The sequence below is a fragment of the Rana temporaria genome, chromosome 1 (genome assembly GCF_905171775.1).
Source record: "Rana temporaria chromosome 1, aRanTem1.1, whole genome shotgun sequence".
NCBI classification, from domain to species: domain Eukaryota; kingdom Metazoa; phylum Chordata; class Amphibia; order Anura; family Ranidae; genus Rana; species Rana temporaria.
In genome coordinates, this window is record NC_053489.1 from 503,418,017 (window position 1) to 503,441,371 (window position 23,355).

Below are 23,355 nucleotides of genomic sequence, written 5' to 3' on the forward strand. Positions count from 1 at the left end.
TTCAAAGCTTTTGTTGAATGTATTACAAAACATCATCTAGACCACTTTCTATTGAAAAACTATTTATTAGACATGTGAATGAAAATTTAGAAAGATTTCTTTAGATGGTTGAAAAACAGATGTCAGCATATTATTTTTGGTTGCAGATGAGCAAATTAATCTGTAAAAAGGGTAAATCAGTTATCCTGAATATTCAGCTTTTTTTATATATTTACATGCAGATTTGTCCAATATGCGCACAATCATGTAAACCGTGCATTCTGATTGTTTAAATGTGAAAATTGCATGATTTTCGGTAGATCATCAATCAAATAGGAACGCCCAGTCCCGCAGCCCATACCCGGAAGCCACGGAGAACATCTATCTCTAAAACGGTAAGTACTGCATTGATTTAAAAAAAAACACCCGATTCTGCTTCCCGTAATTAGCCTCGATCTAATGTTAAAAATTGATTTTTTGGGTGAACCTCCACTTTAAGGACAATCTGATAGTGATTAAATAAAATGCACTTTTACTGACTTTCCCAAGTTACAATAAGTTCCACAATCATTTTGATGCAATCAGTGCCAGCACTAAGACATTTTACACTCAAAAGAAAGCCAAAGAGTTGTGTAGCAGATAAATAGACCCTCTTTTCTTAAAGTCATTGTAAACCTCAGACATGAAATATGAACAAAGCATATCCCTCTAAAGTGTGTACTTGTCTCAAAAAAAAGAGCACCAAGGGGTTGATGTACTAAAACTGGAGAGTGCAAAATCTGGTGCAGCTCTGCATAGAAACCAATCAGCGTCTAGGTTTTTTGTCAAAGTTTAATTGTAAAAACTGAAGTTAGAAGCTGATTGGCTACCATGCTGAACCAGGCTTTGCACTCCCTGGGTTTAGTGAATCAACCCCTAAGGCCTTGTACACACGGGCAAACATGTCCGCTGAAAACGGTCCGCCGTACCGTTTTCAGTGGACATGCCCGCCCGGAGATTTCCGTATGATGGCTGTACACACCATCATACAGAAATGAGAGACAATCCGCGTGGACAGACAGTGTTCGCGCCGTCGCCGCGACGATGACGCAGCGACGTGCGCGACGATGACGCAGCGACGTGCGCGACGCTGAAAGGTCAATGCTTCCACGCATGCGTCAAAGTCATTCGACGCATGCGAGGGATGGCGGCCGCTCGGACATGTATGGTAAGTCTGTACAGACGACCGAACATGTCCGAAGAACAGGATTCCAGCGGGCATGTTTCTAAGCAAGTTTAGAAATATTTGTCCGCTCGAAAACGGTCTGGCGGGCAAATGTATGCTGGAATCCTGTCCGATCGGACGTACACAAGACCGAACATGTCTGCTGAAACTGGTCCGCGGACCAGTTTCAGCAGACATGTTCGGTCGTGTGTACGGGGCCTTAGTGTAATTTCTGTCTGTTACCTCATTCTTCTGCTATCAACATGCATAATTTCTGACATGTTTTTCTGACACCAAGAAAAAAAAGGTGACATGGGACAGGTCTCAAGCAGATTGACAGCCTCAGCTATGGTTCTGTGTGCTGTGTGAGGGTGGATTTGCCCCTTCCCTCCAATCAGCTCTCAGAGCTCTCCTCCCTGAGCTCTGTGAAGTGTAATGCCGCGTACACACGATCAAGCTTTTGCCCGACCAAATCACATCCGAAATCTGACGGAATTCCATCGGAAAAATATAGAACATGTTCTATATCTAAAGTCCGATGGCATTCATCGGAATTTCCAATGAAAAAACTCTGATGGGGCTACACACGATCGGAAAAATCTAAACTCCAATTGTGTACGGGGCCTAACTATAGCTTTCTGACAGCTCTGACAAATATTATCAATTCTGGACTTTAAATGGATGTGGAGAAGATAAGATAAGGAAGAGATGGCAAGAATACACAGAAGAACTATACAACAATGATCTGAATGTCCCAGATAACCACCATGCTGTAATCACTGATCATGAATCAGATATCCTGGAGAGTGAAGTCAAGTGTGTCTTACAAGGCATTGCTAATAACAAAGCTAATGGAAGTGATGGTATCCCAGCTGAGTTGGTAAAAATCCTAAAAGATGATGCGGTTAAAATGCTCCCCTCAATATGCCAACAAATTTGTAAAACTCATCAATGGCCACAGGACTGGAAGAGGTCATTTACATTTCGATACCAAAGAAAGGCAGCGCCAAAGAATGTTCAAACTACTGTACGATCGCACTCATGTCACACACTAGCAAGGTTATGCTAAAAATTCTACAAGCTGGGATTCAACAGCATATATACCGAGAGTTACCACAAGTATAAGCTGGATTTCGAAGAGGCAGTAGAACCAGAGATCAAATTGCCAACATTCGCTGGATCATGGAGAAAGCAAGGGAGTTCCAGAAGAATGTTTAGTTTTGCTTTATTCAATACAGTAAAGCCTTTGATTGTGTATATCACAACAAAATGTGGCAAATACTGAATGAAATGGGAAGACCAGACCACCTCACCTGTCTTCTAAAAAACTTGTATGCAAGTCAAGAAGCAACAGTTGGAACAGAACATTGAGAAAGTAGTGTGGCAAGGATGTATATTGTCACCCTACTTATTTAACTTATATGCAGAGTACATCATGCAAAATGCCAGGATCGATGAATCACAAGCCAGAATTAAGATTGCAGGGAGAAATATCAACAACCTGAGATATGCAGACAATACCACACTCCTGGCAGAAAGTCAAGAAGAACTAAAGAGTCTCTTAATGAAGGTGAAAGAGGTGAGCGCAAAAGCTGGCCTGAATTGAACATTAAGAAAACTAAGATCATGGCAGAAGAAATGGAAACAGTGACATATTTTATCTTCCTAGGTGCCAAGATCAAGGCAGACAGTGACTGTAGCCATGAAATTAAGAGACGCTTCTTTGGAGGAAAGCAATGGTAAACCTAGACAACATTATAAAAATCAGAGAAATCACCCTACCAACAAAGTGCCGAATAGTCAACGCTATGGTATTCCCAGTAGTGACCTATGGCTGTGAAAGTTGAACCATAAGGAAGGCTGAATGCCAAATAATTGATGCTTTTGAACTATGGTGTTGGAGAAGACTCTTGTAGGTCACTTGAATGGCAAAAGATCAAACCAGTCAATCCTGAAGGAAATCAACCTTGAATATTCATTGGAAGGACAGATTCCAAAGCTAAAACTTGAATACTTTGGCCACCTAATGCAACGAGAAGAATCCTTGGAAAAGAACCTGGTGCTGGGAAGAAAAAGGAGAAGAGGATGACAGAAAACAAGATGGATAGATAGCATAATCAAAACAATGAATATGATAATAAGCAAGCTCCGGGAGGCAGTGGAGGAGAGAAAAGCCTGGTGTGCTATGGTCCATGAGGTCACAAAGAGTCAGACATGACTAAACGACTAAACAACAACAGCAAGAGAATGGAAGACTGCAGATAAACATGTACAACTTATGAAGGAGGAATTATTTCATCTCTGTTTATCACCTGAGGCCAGTCACTTTACTGAGTATAGGTAAGGGTTTGCAACCACTTTAACCTAGCTCATATCTGAACTGTGAACATAAACTTCTAAAATATCTTTCAGTCTTTAATGATAACTGTAATTATAATCAAGCCCCCAATTTTTGGCCTTCTGGTTCCAGCACTTCATGGTGAAGAGGTGAGCACCCTCCAAGCTCCCTCTGAGCTCACCACCAAATACATATACAAAAAACACCCCAGGGGCTCCTGGTGCCACTGACCTGACAGCTGACATACCCGTAAATGAGTATGTACATAAGATGTTTACGTTTTTTTGAATTAACATAGGATGTTCCCTTCCCTCCCAGACAAATTTGTGGCAGTGTTAAATTGTAAGTCTGTTAACTTTCTGCACATTTTCACTGGCAAGTTACTGTACACTTGCAGAGCACTTGAAGCACAAGTTCTAGATGACACTTTTCCAATGTGTAGCAAGTTTGCATGGCAAATCTCTAGCAAGAGAAAAGTCGCAGTGGTGAGTCCACAGCAAGAGCTCTGCAAGTCTACAACATGAACATTCAGTCACAGTGACCCCTTTGGTGGGATGATTAATACACAACATAACTGAACTAGAACTTGCAGCAGACTTGCAGAATGTTTGCAAAAAAAGTTGATCTGGAGTCATGTAATGTGGACTTTCCACAATTGTGCAACAAACTTTTGAAGCCTGGCAAGTCTAGCAATAGCTTAGCAAGTCATTTTCAAACTTGCATCACAATTACTTGCTATCTGGGCTATCATTGGCCCTATACTGGACCACGTTTCTGGTCCTTGGGCTCCCCTATTTTTCTTAAACCCCCATGTTAAACACAGGTCACCTGTTCTTACCCTATTGCCTGCAGAGTTGTCAATTTAATGATAACAAATCTTTCTTACTAAAAGATAACTACCTCTCCCTATAGCCACCATAAAAATAGTATCATGAAATGTAAAATGCCTACGCTCCCCCACTAAACACATGATTAGGCCACCTCAAACAAATGAATACACATATTGCCTTACTTTACAGGAGACCTACTTACCAGCCTCTGATTTATAGCTCCTGAAAAAACTTTGGGTAGGTGAAGTGGGTCCCCAGCAGAAGGCAGTAAAGCTGGAGTAATATTTCTGCATACAAATCTACAATTGGCCATACAATCGGTTGCTCGAGATGATCTAGGACACAGGTGTCAAACACAAGGCCCGCGGGCCGAATTCGGCCCTCCATGCCATTTCATGTGGCCCTCGCAACTCTCCTGCAGCTGCAGCCCTCCTCTGGTCCTCCTCCAGACCCTTACTTTCTGCTTTCAAGCAATGCATCCAGCTTCTACAAAGCAGCAGAATAAGGAAAGGGGGGTACACTGTGATGTAAGGGAGAGTGGGGAACTCAACTTCTGATGGTGTGGTGGCTCTTGACATCTAATGTAAGGGGGTGGGATGTGCTGTACATCTAATCTTACAGATACAACCGGACCTTTTGAGGGCAATCGTAATGCTGATGCGGCCCACAATGAAATTCAGTTTGACACCACTGATCTAGGACGTAAACTGTCCTTACATCTGTGATTCCCCTCTCGGGAACTACAAATCTCCAATGTATTTGTATCCAATTCTCGGAGCACAACCTTTTTTCAGGACACAGCCAAATGGTTATGCAACATCCACTGCTGCTACACATAGTAGGATGTAACTTTAACACATCAATGCTCTCGGATGAAGACCGTAGATCTCGCAAGCATAAATATGCTGAATCAGATAAGCACTCTTCACCCTGGGAATCCCCACTGTCATCCATGATGTCAGCACTGAATATGATAGACACTTGGCATCTTAGTCATCCTACAGACAGGGAGTATAATTGTTTTTTTTGACCATTCCACCATATCTTTTTTTTTTGTTTACAAACTTTTTTATTTGGTACAAAATGGTGGTACAAAAAGCAAAATGGCATACAAAAAAAAGAGTACACATAAGAAAATGTCCAGGAGTCAAAAAATAGACAATAGTAAACTATACAAATCTTATGTAACATTAATAAAACATAGTTCTAAAGAGTAGAGAATTAAGATGAGGGTCAAAAAGTAGATATAAAACCATAAGTGTTATTAGCATAAACAGATCAGCAAAAGGAATTATGCGATTTAGATGGGATTAAAGAAAGTAGCAGAATGTTCAAACCATGGGTCCCATTTTTTATTATATATATGGATCGAATTTTGAACAATGTGATAGATTTTTTCCATAAGGTTTATATTGTTAATTCTCGTTTTCAATTGATCTAATGGAACTGTGGGGGATTTCCAGTGAAAAGCAAACAGCCAGTGGATCGCAACACAGATTGTGTGGATTAGTCTCATGTGCTGTATGGGGAGGCCTATAATAGGGGAGAACAGAAGACAGTTCTGAACTGTCAGTTTGACATTGTAGTTTGAAATCTTAGAGGCAAATTTCTCAAGTTGTTTCCATATATATGTGATTCTATCACAGTCCCAGAAAGTGTGTGAGAATGAACCAATGGAGTTGCAGTTTCTGAAGCATAGTTGTGAAACGGTCGGAAATATTACATGTAGTTTAACTGGGGTATAGTACCATCTGGTGAATAGTTTCAGTGCAGTTTCCTTAATAGCAATTGATCTAGTGCATTTGTGAAGGTTGTTGATAGATTCTTCCCAGTCATCTGGGGAATAAGAGAAGGATATCTCCTGTTCCCATTTCTGCATGTAAGAAAGTTTTGGAGAATCTGTGTTATTAATGAGATTGGGGTACACCTCAGAAATAAAGCCACGTTTTCTAGGGGATTTCAGACAAAGTTTTTCAAAAAAGGAAGGTGGGTTTGTGTCTGTAGTCTGAAAGTATGTGTTAACCACTTACCCCCCGGACCATATTGCTGCCCAAAGACCAGAGTACTTTTTGCGATTCGGGACTGCGTCGTTTAAACAGACAATTGCGCGGTCGTGCGACGTGGCTCCCAAACAAAATTGGCGTCCTTTTTTTCCCACAAATAGAGCTTTCTTTTGGTGGTATTTGATCACCTCTGCGTTTTTTTTTTTTTTGCGCTATAAACAAAAATAGAACGACAATTTTGAAAAAAATGAATATTTTTTACTTTTTGCTGTAATAAATATCCCCCAAAAATATATAGAAAAACATTTTTTTTCCTCAGTTTAGGCCGATACGTATTCTTCTACATATTTTTCGTAAAAAAAAATCGCAATAAGCGTTTATTGATTGGTTTGCGCAAAAGTTATAGCGTTTACAAAATAGGGGGTATTTTTATGGCATTTTTATTAATATTTTTTTTACTAGTAATGGCGGCGATCAGCGATTTTTTTTTCGGTATTGCGACATTATGGCGGACACTTCGGACATTTTTGACACATTTTTGGGACCATTGGCATTTTTATAGCGATCAGTGCTATAAAAATGCATTAGATTACTATAAAAATGCCACTGGCAGTGAAGGGGTTAACACTAGGGGGCGGGGAAGGGGTTAAGTATGCCTGGGTGTGTTCTTACTGTGGGGGGGGGGTGGCCTCACTAGGGGAAACACTGATTTTCTGTTCATACATTGTATGAACAGAAAATCAGCATTTCCCCTGCTGACAGGAACGAGAGCTGTGTGTTTACACACACAGCTCCCGTTCCCCGCTCTGTACCGAGCGATCGCGTGTGCCCGGCGGCGATCGCGCCCGCCGGGCACACGCACGGGAGTCGGGGGCGAGCGGGGGGCGCGCGCGCGCGCCTCCGGCGGCGCGCGTGCGCCCCTAGTGGCGGCTAATAGGCAGGACGTCCATTTACGTGGTCTCGCCTAGGAGAGCCACCTTGTGGACGTATTTCGGCGGTGCAGCGACGGCAAGTGGTTAAAGAAGTGTCTAATCTGTAGAAAGTTGAGAAATTCTGTGTTGGGAATTTGATATTTAGATTTCAACGAGGAGAAGGGAATGAAGTTATTGTTTTCTAGAAAGTTGAATAGGGAAGTCTGATTATTACTGATACACCAAGAAAAACCATTCCACCATATCTTTAACCCTACTGTAGATGTTCTACAGCCCACACAACTCCCAAATTAAATACTCTTTTGGGAAGCAGGAAAGTCTGTTCTTCTGGGCAAGATAATAACATATACTTCCTCTTTTAAACAAGCCCCATTACATAATTACAGCAGGTCAGTGAAACTCTGTGACAGGCACAATGTAATTTGGCCAGCTCTGATTCCCAGGAGCACAAGAAAACTTGGCACGAATCAAAACGTCAATTCGACCTCTGGGCAGAACAGCAAAAAAAGATAAAATGATTATACTTGGAAGTACAATTACATAGATTTGGCAACAAGTCAGGTAAGCTGCTTTTCTAGACTTACAAGATCTCACAAAAGTGAATAAAAAACACTCACATTTTTGTAAATATTTTATTATATCTTTCATGTGACAACACTGAAGAAATGTCACTTTGCTACAATGTAAAGTAGTGAGTGTACAGCTTGTATAACAGTGTAAACAGTGTCCCCTTAAAATAACTCAACACACAGCCATTCATGTCTAAACCGCTGGCAACAAAAGTGAGTACACCCCTAAGTGTAAGTGTCCAAATTGGGGCCAAAGTGCCATTATTTTCTAGCATTGCCTTAACCGTCTTGGGCTTGGAGTTCACCAGAGCTTCATAGGTTGCCACTGGAGTCCTCTTCCAGTTCTCCATGACGACATCATGGAGCTCTTAGAGATGTTAGAGAGCTTACGCTCCTCCACCTTGCATTAGAAGATGCCACACATATGCATAATAGGTCTGGAGACATGCTTGGCCAGTCCATCACCTTAACCCTCAGCTTCTTTAGTAAGTCAGTGGGGGAAATTTACAAGCACTGATCTGCCTGTATAGATTACAATATAGCAGCTGAAAGGCGCTGGGGGGGGGGGGAGAGGAGAAGCGTCTGTCAGCTTTATTGAAATCTATATAGGGGGATCGATGCTTGTAACTCTAGTATGGGCATCCGCACTTTGCGGCAAGGGGGGGTCAAGTGCCCCCATGGAAGGGCTTGTGCTACTTATAGGCAAGTGTGCATATCAATGGGGGGCATCACACGCATGTCCCAGGGCCTGGAGTCACATACACAACATGAAGTGTGTATCAGAAGTGATGGTGTTTGTGGCCTTTGAGCTGGGGGGAGGCAGCGCGGGCAGTAGCTGGAAATACAAAGCTCTCCCACAGCTGGCTGTTACCTTTCACATGCTGCAGACAGCGTCTGCTAATGCTCAGCCCTACCAGATCACTAATGATTTATCTCCTCGCCTTGTCCTGGCTCCAACTGCCGTTGGTGTGTGCTCTGCCTAGACATGTGTGAGAGGCCCAGTGCTCCTTTCTATATAGGGGCCCCGAGAACACCCACTGTATGAGTCTCCAGCCTCATCTGAGCTGCTTGGCATGTGCAGCAGTTGTTGGAGCTTTCCAGCTGCCTTTTCTGGGGTTAATAATCCATTTAATTCTCTCTAATGCTTGCAGTATAGAAATTGATTGGAGGGGAGTACTCCATACTAATGATTGTGTGTGTATGGGGGTATAATGTATCTGTGTGTAGGGGGTCTAATGTATCTGGGTGTAATCTGTGTGTATGGGGGGTCTAATGTATCTGTGTGTAATCTGTGTGTATGGGGGGGGGTGTAATGTATCTATGTGTAATCTGTGTGTATGGGGGGTGTAATGTATCTGGGTGTAATCTGTGTGTATGAGGGGTGTAATGTATCTGCATGTAATCTGTGCATATGGGGGGTGTATTGTATCTGTGCATAATCTCTGTGTGTATAGAGCAGTGTAATGTATCTGGGTGTCATCTGTGTGTATAGGGATGTAATGTATCTGGGTGTATGGGAGTGTAATGTATATGTACTTGGTCCACAGTCTCTGACCATCTCCTATACTACGTCTGCAGTTTCTGACCATGATGACATTGTCGAAAAGGGGCGGAGCATGGGTGAACTTTAAATGATGCCCCCCCTGAAAAAAAATATGCAGACGCCCATGAACTCTAGTACTAGTATCGGTATCGGGACAACCCTAATACCGACCAAACTTGTTGTTAATATTGATGCCAAATTCCATTCTAAAATCATTGCATCAAGGCTGACACCTATCCTTCTCTCCCTTACACATCCCACACAAGCAGGCTTCGCCAAGGGCTGCTCCGCAACCTCTAACATCCAGAAAGTCCTAAATGCTCTTGAGCAGGCATGAGCCTAACACCCCCCGGTTTGGTTCACACCAGAACTTGCAAACAGTCAAAAAATGTGTGCGAGCAGGCAAACACCGTTAAAGTATATGGGACACGAACATGAAAAATTGGAAGTGCTCATTTTAAAGGCTTATATAAAGTTATTGTCATAAAAAGGGTCCGGCCTCAGGGGACATGTATCAGTGCAAAAAAAGTTTTAAAAACTGACAGTTTTTTTTTTCATTTTAATAATGCTTAAAATAAAACAAAAAAATGAAATATTCCTTTAAATATTGTGCCTGGGGTGTCCTTAGTATGCCTGTAAATTAGCAAATTTTTCCGGTGTTTAGAACAGTACCACAGCAAAATTACATTTCTAAAGGAAAAAATTTAATTTAAAACTACTTGCGGCTGTAATGACGCACCAAAATATAAAATAAAATAAAGGGGGCGTGGCCAGGCAGCGGATTTAGCTGGACGCAACTGTAGTGAGCTCCGCCGAAACTCCGATCACTCATCCTAAGGAATAGGATACCAATACCCCTAAAAGGCCTAGACGGGTGTCGGAAGTTACCAGGAATACGTACATACCTTTCTTGGATCGATCCCCCCACGATGTCCTCCGCCAAGCGCCAACTTGTGAACAAGCCTGCGGACCTCATGTCCCAAAATGGCACCTATGCAGGCTGCACGGCCAAGGAGAAGGGAGGCTGCCGAAAAGCTGTTCTCCGAGCCGCTTATGAAGGATCCGGTGGCATCCACCAGTACACCGGAGGATTCATCCGGCGGAGTGTCTGAGGCTGATGACACAGTGCCCCTGGAAGACACCGTCAGCTCCGGCCTAGTCTGGGACACAGTGAGTACTCCTATCCTGGGGTCTGATAGGCCTCAGGCCCCTGCAAGCCTAATATGGAGGGAGAACCCACACTGAGAGACATTTTCGCGACGGTTACCTCATGTAACATGTCTATTGCAGTCCTTACCACTGAAATAAAGGGGATGAAATGTGAAATCAACTTTCTAAGGCAAGGTGCCCAAAAGATGAAGGTCAAGCACCGTCTAAGAGATCTGGAATCTAAATATGCCATGCTGTACCCTGCCCGCCTATGAGTGGGGGTGTTTGGCTCAGTGCAATTTTTTGATTCTCCGTCCACTGCTGCGCAATGGTTGGATCGAGAAGAACAATCGATCCGGGAGGCCCGCAACCGGCGCCCAGCTCCTTCGTGAATTACACCGTAATATCCTTCTATGCCACGTACGTTCTTTCCGCATTCCCATGTACCAAGCGGAGACTGCTCGCTTTTGTTGCAAAGGCCATTGTTTTTGCTGTTGAGAAGTTTCTAAGACACTGTTGTGCACATCCACTGTTGCCCCCAAGAGGGTCTGGCACAGGCCTTGCACAGCCCTTTGGCAAGTTTATCTGTCCCTGTTGGCCAGTTCATTTATGCACTTGCTGAATGAGGATTCCACCATGGGCTCAAGTTCTATTTTTTTTTTTTTATCAACTTTTTTGTTTTCTCTGACCCATACCTCATATGCCTGTACCTTTTTACTTATGCCACAAGGTTACTCATCAGGACAGTTTGCTCTCCTATCGCCTTTCATCGAGATACTTTTGAATATGTTTTTACTTGATTACTGCTCTGCCTGTCAGATCTTTGATTTGAATGTACATGTTTGTTTTTATCCTAATCTCATAGTGTTGGATATACAGTGTCTAAGTTAACTAGATGCCTGTCATGGAATGTACGGGGTCTGAATAACCCTTTCAAACGTCTGGCCGTGCTACACACGATCAAGAGGTTGGGCGCGGATGTGATTTGTCTGCAGGAGACTCACCTCCCCTCGGTGTCCACCCCGAAATTTGCTGTCCGACAGTTTTGTAACCAATACCATGCCACTTATTCGGTGTACTCGAGGGGGGTGAGTGTCTCGATAAGGCAGGGTACTCAGTTTTCTTTTATAGATGTTAAAATTGATCCTGAAGGTCGATATATTTTTCTTCTTTGCTCCCTCTATGGGACGAAATGTGTTCTGTTGGGGATGTATATCCCTCCTCCATTTTCAGCTAGTCTCCTTAAAACTTTGGCTGACTTTATGTCCCGCCGGTATTCCGATACTGTTTTTAGGGGATTTCAATAACTATCTGGATCATGGGAAAGATAAGTTTAGACCTAATGTTGGAACAGAGCTACGGGGGGTTGTCTCCTAGTGGAGATGGGCCTCACAGATGTTTGGAGAATGCATAATCCAAGTGCCCAATAGTGTTGAGCAGAATATGCCATATTCGATTTCGCGATATATCTCGAATATATATTCGAATATTCGAGATATATTCGCTAAATTCGAATATTCGTGATATTTTATCGAAATTAATTGATTGCGATTTTTCGCTATTGCGAATGCGAAAATAATTGCGATTTTTTTATAACTGCGGTAGGAGCGCTCTGATTGGCTCAGAATATTCGTGATATTTTATCGAAATATCGCAACATGCGAATGCGATATTGATTGCGGAATTTCGAGATATGCTGGAGGAGCGCTCTGATTGGCTCAGAATATTCGTGATATTTTATCGAAATATCGCAACATGCGAATGCGATATTGATTGCGGAATTTCGAGATATGCTGGAGGAGCGCTCTGATTGGCTCAGAATATTCGTGATATTTTATCGAAATATCGCAACATGCGAATGCGATATTTATTGCGCAATTTCGAGATATGCTGGAGGAGCGCTCTGATTGGCTCAGAATATTCGTGATATTTTATCGAAATATCGCAACATGCGAATGCGATATTGATTGCGGAATTTCGAGATATGCTGGAGGAGCGCTCTGATTGGCTCAGAATATTCGTGATATTTTATCGAAATATCGCAACATGCGAATGCGATATTGATTGCGGAATTTCGAGATATGCTGGAGGAGCGCTCTGATTGGCTCAGAATATTCGTGATATTTTATCGAAATATCGCAACATGCGAATGCGATATTGATTGCGGAATTTCGAGATATGCTGGAGGAGCGCTCTGATTGGCTCAGAATATTCGTGATATTTTATCGAAATATCGCAACATGCGAATGCGATATTTATTGCGCAATTTCGAGATATGCTGGAGGAGCGCTCTGATTGGCTCAGAATATTCGTGATATTTTATCGAAATATCGCAACATGCGAATGCGATATTGATTGCGGAATTTCGAGATATGCTGGAGGAGCGCTCTGATTGGCTCAGAATATTCGTGATATTTTATCGAAATATCGCAACATGCGAATGCGATATTTATTGCGCAATTTCGAGATATGCTGGAGGAGCGCTCTGATTGGCTCAGAATATTCGTGATATTTTATCGAAATATCGCAACATGCGAATGCGATATTTATTGCGCAATTTCGAGATATGCTGGAGGAGCGCTCTGATTGGCTCACTCTGAAATCGAATATTCGAGATATTTTAACGCAATTTCACAAAATGCGAATGCGAAATTGATTGCAGATATTTCGAAAACTGCTGTAGCAGCACTCTGAAATCGAATATTTATGATATTTTAACCAAAAAACATATTGCGATTGCGATTTTTCGATCGCGCATGCGCAATCGCGCGAACAACACGCGACCATTTCCTGGAGCCTTGCCAGTTTCCAACTTATGATCGCAGCGCAATCACACAGCAACATGGTTGGAAGCAATTTCACTAAGTCTGAGGAAAAGTTGCTGATTTGTGTAAGTATTTTGACCACTGTTATTTCATCATCTTCAACTGCATTTTAGTCTTGTTTAAAAGTTAGTATATATGATCAGATATTAGTATTTCACAAAAAATGTGTCTCCTGCTTTTACAAAACTACAAGTCCCAGCATGCCTGGACAGCTGCAGACACCCTGGTTGGCAAATGTGTATTTAGGCACTTTTCCTTGTTATTTAGCATAATGAATTTAACATTTTTTTGGACATAGGACGTATGCGAACGTCCTGACTTCAGTGTCCTCAAGGCCCAAGGACGTTCGAATACATATTGCCCTTTAGATGTTGCAGAACTACAACTTCCAGCATGCCTGGGAATGCTGGCACTTCTAGTATTGTAAGTTCTGCAGGCCCCCATTTTTCAGGCCTTTATGCACGGGTCTCTAAACTGTGGCACCCTAGATGCAGCAAAAGTAAAATTCTTAGCATGCACTGACAGACCGTGGCTGATGGGAGTAGTAGTTTTGCAACAGCTGGAGGTGGACTGGTCTTGAAACCCAGAGTTAGGTAACAAACCCGTAGTGTTTTGCAACCATTCTGCCTCCAGCTGTTTTTTTTCTGTTGAAAAGCCTGTGGCGTGCAAAACACAACCCAAAAACTCCACCCGGTGGAACGAAAAATTTGCACACACCTAAAGAGTGACATCACAAAAAACTGCGACGGTTGCATACGTCAGTGGTCCTCCGAAAAGGTCCCGTCTCTGACCCCCCGGGGCGTTAGGCTCCTGACAGGGAAAAGAGTTACTGTGGTCCATACAGCCGAAGCCATATGGACCCATCTCGGTCCAAGCAGCGCAATCAACACGCGAACAACACGCGACCATTTCCTGGACCCTTGCCAGTTTCCAACTTTATGATCGCAACGCAATCGCAGAGCAAGATGGTTGGAAGTAATTTCACTGTATCTGACGAAAAGTTGCTGATTTGTGTAAGTATTTTGACCACTGTTATTTCATTATCTTCAACTGCATTTTAGTCTAGTTTAAAAGTTAGTATATACAGGGAGTGCAGAATTATTAGGCAAATGAGTAATTGGACCACATCATGCTCTTTATGCATGTTGTCTTACTCCAAGCTGTATAGGCTCGAAAGCCTACTACCAATTAGGCATATTAGGTAATGTACATCTCTGTAATGAGAAGGTGTGTGGTCTAATGACATCAACACCCTATATCAGGTGTGCATAATTATTAGTCAACTTCCTTTCCTTTGGCAAAATGGGCCAAAAGAAGGACTTGAGAGACTCTGAAAAGTCCAAAATAGAGAGATATCTAGCAGAGGGATGCAGCACTCTTAAAATTGCAAATCTTCTGAAGCGTGATCATCGAAAAATCAAGCGTTTCATTCAAAATAGTCAACAGGGTCGCAAGAAGCGTGTGGAAAAAACAAGGTTTTATGGACTGCTGAAATGAGAGTGAGTCTTGATGGGCCAGATGGAAGAGCCCATGGCTGGATTGGTAAAGGGCAGAGAGCTCCAGTCCGACTCAGACGCCAGCAAGGTGGTGGTGGAGTACTGGTTTGGGGCCTTTTCGGATTGAGGATGGAGTCAAGCTCAACTCCCAGTCCTACTGCCAGATTATGGAAGACACCTTCTTCAAGCAGTGGTACAGGAAGAAGTCTGCATCCTTCAAGAAAAACATGATTTTCATGCAGGACAATGCTCCATCACACGTGTCAAAGTACTCCACAGCGTGGCTGGCAAGAAAGGGTATTAAAGAAAAAAAACTAATGACATGGCCTCCTTGTTCACCTGATCTGAACCGCATTGAGAACCTGTGGTCCATCATCAAATGTGAGATTTACAAGGAGGGAAAACAGTACACCTCTCTGAACAGTGTCTGTGAGGCTGCGGTTGCTGCTGCACGCAATGTTGATGATGAACAGATCAAAACACTGACAGAATCCATGGATGTCAGGCTTTTGAGTGTCCTTGCAAAGAAAGGTGGCTATATTGGTCACTGTTTTGTTTTTGTTTTATTTTTGAATGTCAGAAATGTATATTTGTGAATGTTGAGATGTTATATTGGTTTCACTGTTAAAAATAAATAATTGAAATGGGTATATATTTATTTTTTGTTAAGTTGCCTAATAATTCTGCACAGTAATAGTAGTCACCTGCACACACAGATATCCCCCTAAAATAGCTAACACTAAAAACAAACTAAAAAATACTTCCAAAAATATTCAGCTTTGATATTAATGAGTTTTTGGAGTTCATTGAGAACATGGTTGTTGTTCAATAATAAAATGAATCCTCAAAAATACAACTTGCCTAATAATTCTGCACTACCTGTATGATCAGATATTAGTATTTCACAAAAAATGTGTCTCCTGCTTTTACAAAACTACAAGTCCCAGCATGCCTGGACAGCTGCAGACACCCTGGTTGGCAAATGTGTATTTAGGCACTTTTCCTTGTTATTTAGCATAATGAATTTAACATTTTTTTGGACATAGGACGTATGCGAACGTCCTGACTTCAGTGTCCTCAAGGCCCAAGGACGTTCGAATACATATTGCCCTTTAGATGTTGCAGAACTACAACTTCCAGCATGCCTGGGAATGCTGGCACTTCTAGTATTGTAAGTTCTGCAGGCCCCCATTTTTCAGGCCTTTATGCACGGGTCTCTAAACTGTGGCACCCTAGATGCAGCAAAAGTAAAATTCTTAGCATGCACTGACAGACCGTGGCTGATGGGAGTAGTAGTTTTGCAACAGCTGGAGGTGGACTGGTCTTGAAACCCAGAGTTAGGTAACAAACCCGTAGTGTTTTGCAACCATTCTGCCTCCAGCTGGTTTTTTTCTGTTGAAAAGCCTGTGGCGTGCAAAACACAACCCAAAAACTCCACCCGGTGGAACGAAAAATGTGCACACACCTAAAGAGTGACATCACAAAAAACTGCGACGGTTGCATACGTCAGTGGTCCTCCGAAAGGTCCCGTCTCTGACCCCCCGGGGCGTTAGGCTCCTGACAGGGAAAAGAGTTAGCAACGCATATCTCCCCTATACGTGTATCCTGTGTTGTTAATAATATATTCATAATTATGCAAATGATAATGGCTGCTATATTTATGTAAAAAAGGTGGCGACCGAAATGGCAGGATATAAAATCTGTCATGTTACCCCTGTCATTGATTAATAAGGCGAGAATGCTTCCAATTGTTGAATAGCATACATTTACGTCATATATCCATAAGGCTGTCAACAAAAGTATTACAATATACTTTGTTCTTCATCTTGCAGAAGTTCCTGGAAACAGGATACGATGAGCTGCGGAGGCAGCAAGAAAAACAGGGAGTTGTAAGCTCCCTGATTGAGGAACTACGCGCCCAAAACGGCGAAGCACCCACTCGCATGGCGATCCTCAAAAAGTGGTCCGACCTGAAGAGGCGCCAGATGAACCGGGTCAGGCGTATCCGGAATAAATATCATCCTGGTAAGTTATTGGTCACAGTTATGTTTTTTTTCCCCTAAAGTGTATTTTGTGCGTGTACTCGAGAGAGGAGCCGGACTGCAGGAGTTGGGAGTAGGCAGGCCTCCCCCAGAGGTAATCTGCCACCTTTCTCCATGCCCCGGGTGGCAATGGCGGGTGTGAGGGGGTCCTCCCACACAGACCGTCCTACCTGCTCCGCTTCGAAGCCCAACGGGGCAGAGGGACTCCCTATAAGGGAGTGAGAGGATTTGCCCGCTCAACCAGCCCCGTTAGTCCTTCGCCTCTCTTTTTAGAGACCGCATGGTCAGAGTGCGTGCATGTTAACCCAATTGCGAGTGCGTGTGTAAGTGTGGTGGTTTTTGTGGGAGGGAGGTGGGCATACTAAGCGCAGGCTTACCTCGCATAGCACACCCACCGGGGGCCGAGCTGAGACCACCAAACTCAATTCACATGTAGCCGAGAGCGGGATCCGAACCCCTAGCTGCAGAGGTGAATGGCTTGTCAGCGCAGTGGCAATCGCGTTGAGTCAGCCCGGGTCCCTTGGGGACAGTTATGTAAGGTCATATGTAATTAATGTAAGGTCAGATGTTGTTAACCAAGACGCCATGTTGTTGTAACATATATCACCACCAGCCAAGGTATTCATAGTACTGTTGGAAAAAAACATGGGACAGCAGACAGGAACACAGAAGTTATGTGGGAACATACTTTTCCCATTGCTTTGCATGGGACTTTAAACAAAAAGCCCGACCCTCACCAATGGGGTTAGTTAAGGGATAAATTAACGATCCTATACTTTAAGTGGACGTATAGATAACATGTGACCAAGTGTTATCGAAATATCTACAGCTGTTATGAAGTAACATGTATTTCCCATAGAGTTGAATGGGACTTTAAAGAAAAACCCTGACCAAGGCAAATGGGGGTGGGTAAGGGTTAAACCACCTATCCTATGTTTGTGGCTGACATATAAGTAACCTGTGTGCCAAGTTTCATGTAAATATCTTTAGCTGTTTTGACGTGATGGTGGAACATACATACATACATGCATGCACACACACGTTGAGTTTTATATATATAGATTCCCACTAAATTCCTGTGTTAGGCGTGGGGTTGTTATAGTAATCCCGTGTACTCCATCAAGCCCTTTTTTTAACATGAGATCGTCTGAACAAAACAAAGGAGACAAAAACAGCTCATTTTACCATGGTGGCAGCCCAGCTCACGCTCAGTCCCCTGTAGTGCCCACAAGACCCTTTAATATAACATTGTCCCATTGGTTAACTGTCTATATAAATTAATTTTGTATTCATATACAATACAGCAGAGTACACAGAATTTGCATACGTCATTAGAAAACATTTTTATAATCTATGAACATTGTGTTATTATAGGAGCTCCGCTACCAACTGTGCGCCCCAAGCGCACAAGGCGACAGGCCGCAGAGGAGGAGGATGCGGCAGGGGAGGATGCGGCAGAGGAGGATGCGGCAGAGGAGGAGAGGGATGAGGAGGAGCAGCCAGGGCCCTCCCACTCGCCAACCCCAGCTCCTGCTCAAGTTGAGGTGCCTGATGCGGAGCTTACCCCCTCCCCCCAAATTTCTGGTCAAATCGCGGCTGCAGGGGAGGTCGAGGAGGTGGAAGAGACCGTTGCTGTGAGCCTCGGTCAGGAGGGTAATTATGTGCACAAAGCTTAATAACATTTTAACAATAACATGTAGATATAAAAATTGACAACATTTAAAGCGCACCCGTCAGATTTCAGAACCATAATATGGTATTTATGATAGAAGTATACAGGTAGTGCAGAATTATTGGGCAAGTTGTATTTTTGAGGATTCATTTTATTATTGAACAACAACCATGTTCTCAATGAACCCAAAAAACTCATTAATATCAAAGCTGAATATTTTTTGAAGTAGTTTTTTTTAGTTTTACCAATTTTAGGGTGATATCTGTGTGTGCAGGTGACTACTATTACTGTGCATAATTATTAGGCAACTTAACAAAAAAAAAAATATATACCCATTTCAATTAATTATTTTTACCAGTGAAACCAATATAACATCTGAACATTCTAAAATATACATTTCTGACATTCAAAAACAAAACCAAAACAAATAAGTGACCAATATAGCCACCTTTCTTTGCATGGACACTCAAAAGCCTGCCATCCATGGATTCTGTCAGTGTTTTGATCTGTTCACCATCAACATTTCGTGCAGTAGCAACCGCAGCCTCCCAGACACTGTTCAGAGAGGTGTACTGTTTTCCCTCCTTGTAAATCTCACATTTGATGATGGACCACAGGTTCTCAATGCGGTTCAGATCAGGTGAACAAGGAGGCCATGTCATTAGTTTTTCTTCTTTTATACCCTTTCTTGCCAGCCACGCTGTGGAGTACTTGGACGCGTGTGATGGAGCATTGTCCTGCATGAAAATCATGTTTTTCTTGAAGGATGCAGACTTCTTCCTGTACCACTGCTTGAAGAAGGTGTCTTCCAGAAACTGGCAGTAGGACTGGGAGTTGAGCTTGACTCCATCCTCAACCCGAAAAGGCCCCACAAGCTCATCTTTGATGATACCAGCCCAAACCAGTACTCCACCTCCACCTTGCTGGCGTCTGAGTCGGACTGGAGCTCTCTGCCCTTTACCATTCCAGCCACGGGCCCATCCATCTGGCCGATCAAGACTCACTCTCATTTCAGCAGTCCATAAAACTTTTGAAAAATCATTCTTGAGATATTTCTAGGCCCAGTCTTGACGTTTCAGCTTGTGTGTCTTGTTCAGTGGTCGTCGTTTTTCAGCCTTTCTTACCTTGGCCATGTCTCTGAGTATGGAACACCTTGTGCTTTTGGGCACTCCAGTGATGTTGCAGCTCTGAAATATAGCCGAACTGGTGGCAAGTGGCATCTTGGCAGCTGCACGCTTGACTTTTCTCAGTTCATGGGCAGTTATTTTGCGCCTTGGTTTTTCCACACGCTTCTTGCGACCCTGTTGACTATTTTGAATGAAACGCTTGATTGTTCGATGATCACGCTTCAGAAGCTTTGCAATTTTAAGAGTGCTGCATCCCTCTGCAAGATATCTCACTATTTTTGACTTTTCAGAGCCTGTCAAGTCCTTCTCTTGGCCCATTTTGCAAAAGGAAAGGAAGTTGACTAATAATTATGCACACCTGATATAGAGTGTTGATGTCATTAGACCACACACCTTCTCATTACAGAGATGTACATTACCTAATATGCCAAATTGGTACTAGGCTTTCGAGCCTATACAGCTTGTAAGACAACATGCATAAAGAGGATAATGTGGTCAAAATACTAATTTGCCCAATAATTCTTCACTCTCTGTATGTGCTAGACACATAACAAGTGTATAGACATGATAATGATTGTTTAATAAGCAACATAAATATTTTATTTATTTGGTAACGGTCTTTGAAATCACAATGTTTTTTTCTTATATCCTAACAGTTGCAAAAAAAATGCTGCAGAGGCAGGCTTTGATCCAAAAAACGAATGACAAGATCCTCTCGAATCAGGAAAAAATTCGTTACCTGGACCAGCAGAATCGGCAGCTGGAGCAGCAGCAATTAATAAATTATTCAAAGATGGCAGAGCTTCAGCAGCGCATGCTTAATTACGTTTAATTTTTTTTATGTTAATAAAAAATGTTATTTTTTTTAAATGTTTCCTTTCTTTTTGAGATAAATTTTTAGGTTTTTCAACACATCTAACTTCACATCTAACACATCAACATCAACACATCTAACTTCCTAATAAGCAAAAAAAATGTTATACTATTATTTTATGTAACACAAACCTAGGACAAACTAAAGTTCGCGGACACAGACACGACGAACACAAACTAAACTGTTGAAAAATGAACATAACAAAAGCAACAATATATATATATATATATATATATATATATATATACAGAGAGAGAGCAAGAAAGAGAGAGAAAATGCAGTTTTGCTCTTGCAGACAGGCTAATGGTTGCAGTATAAAGGCCGCAAACCAGGCTTTAACATAAAGTTCATTGTTTTAGTTACACTTGCTGTTACGATCCGGTCTGGTAGCTTGTAGCGGAGGCTGTTGGTGGATCCGCTGTGCCAGAGAGGTCATGAAGCTTTACTCAGCATGGAGGCAGCAGCAGTAGTATTAAAATGTAATGTAACTAGAAAAGATACAATTTCAGGGTAAATTGTGCTGCGTGGTCTTGCCTCCACCAATACTACTGACTGGAGACGGTGCCCCTGGAGATGTAAATGTGATCCAACCGTGTGTGGATCCAGTTCGGTCCATTGCCCCATCAAAAACTGCTCCATCCAAAACTAGCCCATCAAAACTGCACCATCAAAACTAGTGCTGCGCAGCTTCACCCGTCTCACAATTCGATGCGATTACGATTATCAAGTCCACGATTCGATTCGATTCCGCAATGCATCACGATGCATCACGATTGCAGCGCAAGTGCGCATGTCTCTCCCCCCAAAATACTAAAGGAGATTATCAGAGACTGCAGACATAGTACAGCAGATGGTCAGAGACTGCAGACATAGTACAGTAGATGGTCAGAGACTGCAGACATAGTACAGGAGATGGTCAGAGACTGCGGACATAGTACAGGAGATGGTCAGAGACTGGGGACATGCTACACGAGATAAGAGACTGCGTGCATGCTACAGGAGATGGTCAGAGACTGGGGACATGCTACACGAGATAAGAGACTGCGTGCATGCTACACAAGATGATCAGAGAATGCGGACATGCTACAGGAAATGGTCAGAGACTGCGGAAATTATGCAGAAGATCAGTAGGTAAGTATGATTTTTATTTTTATTTTAATTTTAAAGAAGAAAATAATACCCTTTAGTATCACTTTAACAAAGCCATTGAGTCTTTTGGCAGCAACTTGCATAGTAAACAGGTCAACATCACTGCACAAATAAAAAAAAGGGAGACATTCCAATCAGCAAGAAATATACTGCTTGCAGATCAGTAGATGGTTCCAGAGGGGAGAGATGTTTGGGAAATCACAGCAAGAAATTAGACAGTAAAAGAGTTTGCCTTACACATTGGGGGCTGCACAAACAGTACACACACACACAGAGGATCGCTGCAGCAGGAATGGGGGGGATGCTGCCACCTCTCTACACTCACCCATATATCAAGCATGACAGGCTTATCTCTCACCTCCGCAGCACTTCCATCCCCCCCTCCTCTCAGCTCGTTTGTAGTTTGCAGAAGCCAAATTTATGGCTCATCGCACGGATGTTACAACAGCTCCGTGCAGTCATGATCTGTATGCCTCTGTCTCTCAGCTCCTCGTGCGGCTCGGCACCGCCCATCGGGGAGATGTTGCAAAACTACAAGTCCAATGAGGCATTGCAAGAATGACAGTTACCAGCATGACTCCCACAGGCAGAGGCATGATGGTAACTGTAGTTTTACAACAGCTGGAGGGCCACCAGTTTGAGACCCTTGCTTAACAGAGGAAAGTTCCCTCAGCCTTGTGTGGGAGGAACCAACTCACCTCACAACTGTTTGTGAGGTGTTATTAAACTCCTCAGCTTTTCCTAGGAAACCAATTTTTGGGTTTGCAGGCTCTCTGTAAACACAGCAGAAATTGAGGAATGTTTTTTGAATACTTGTCCTTTACATTGTTCGATCTTAAAAACTATAAATCTCACAGTGAATATCTTTATAGTTTACGAATCCCAAGACCCAGACCTACATTTTGATGTATAGTATGTCTCTGAAATAATAAAATTTAAGGCACAGTCGAAGTTTACAAATTCAACAGCAGATTTTAGTTTTATAAACTTTGACCTCCATTGACTTCCATTGAAATAATGGATGTCGTTGGTTGCAAACAAATTATCATATTGTGAATACCGTTTGATCATTCGCTTAGCCGTAAACACGTGTGATGGCAGCAGGGAGAGCTGAACTTTTTGATATAAGATTTGTGTAGGTCGGCTTGAAAATGAGGGAGTGGTCGCAGTTTACAAATCATGTGCTGATTTTTCCGGTGTTCACATTCCACACTCTAGCTCTCCTCATTCACTCCTATGGGAAAATTTCGCCGCAAAAATGACGATATTTCATGAATGATTAAGCGAAACGTTCCACAAAGTAATAGCACACCATTCTGGAACAATCCACATGTTTCGATATATTACTTGTCTATGTAGTGTAAAAACTGTGGGAGGAGATACCGTTTAAAAGTTGGCTATAATAAGAATAATATATATGTGAGATAACAATAAGTGCTCTTGCTATGCAAGACCACTTTACTCTCACACAGGCATCATTTACAAGGAGCATTGGTAATATTACTAGATAGCATCTAAACACGTGGGCAGGACTTTACAACATCAGTAATGACCATAGTAGTCAATAGTGTCAAATAACTTGTGACATAGGTGTCGTGAGCAGCAGCAGTATTAGTAACAGTA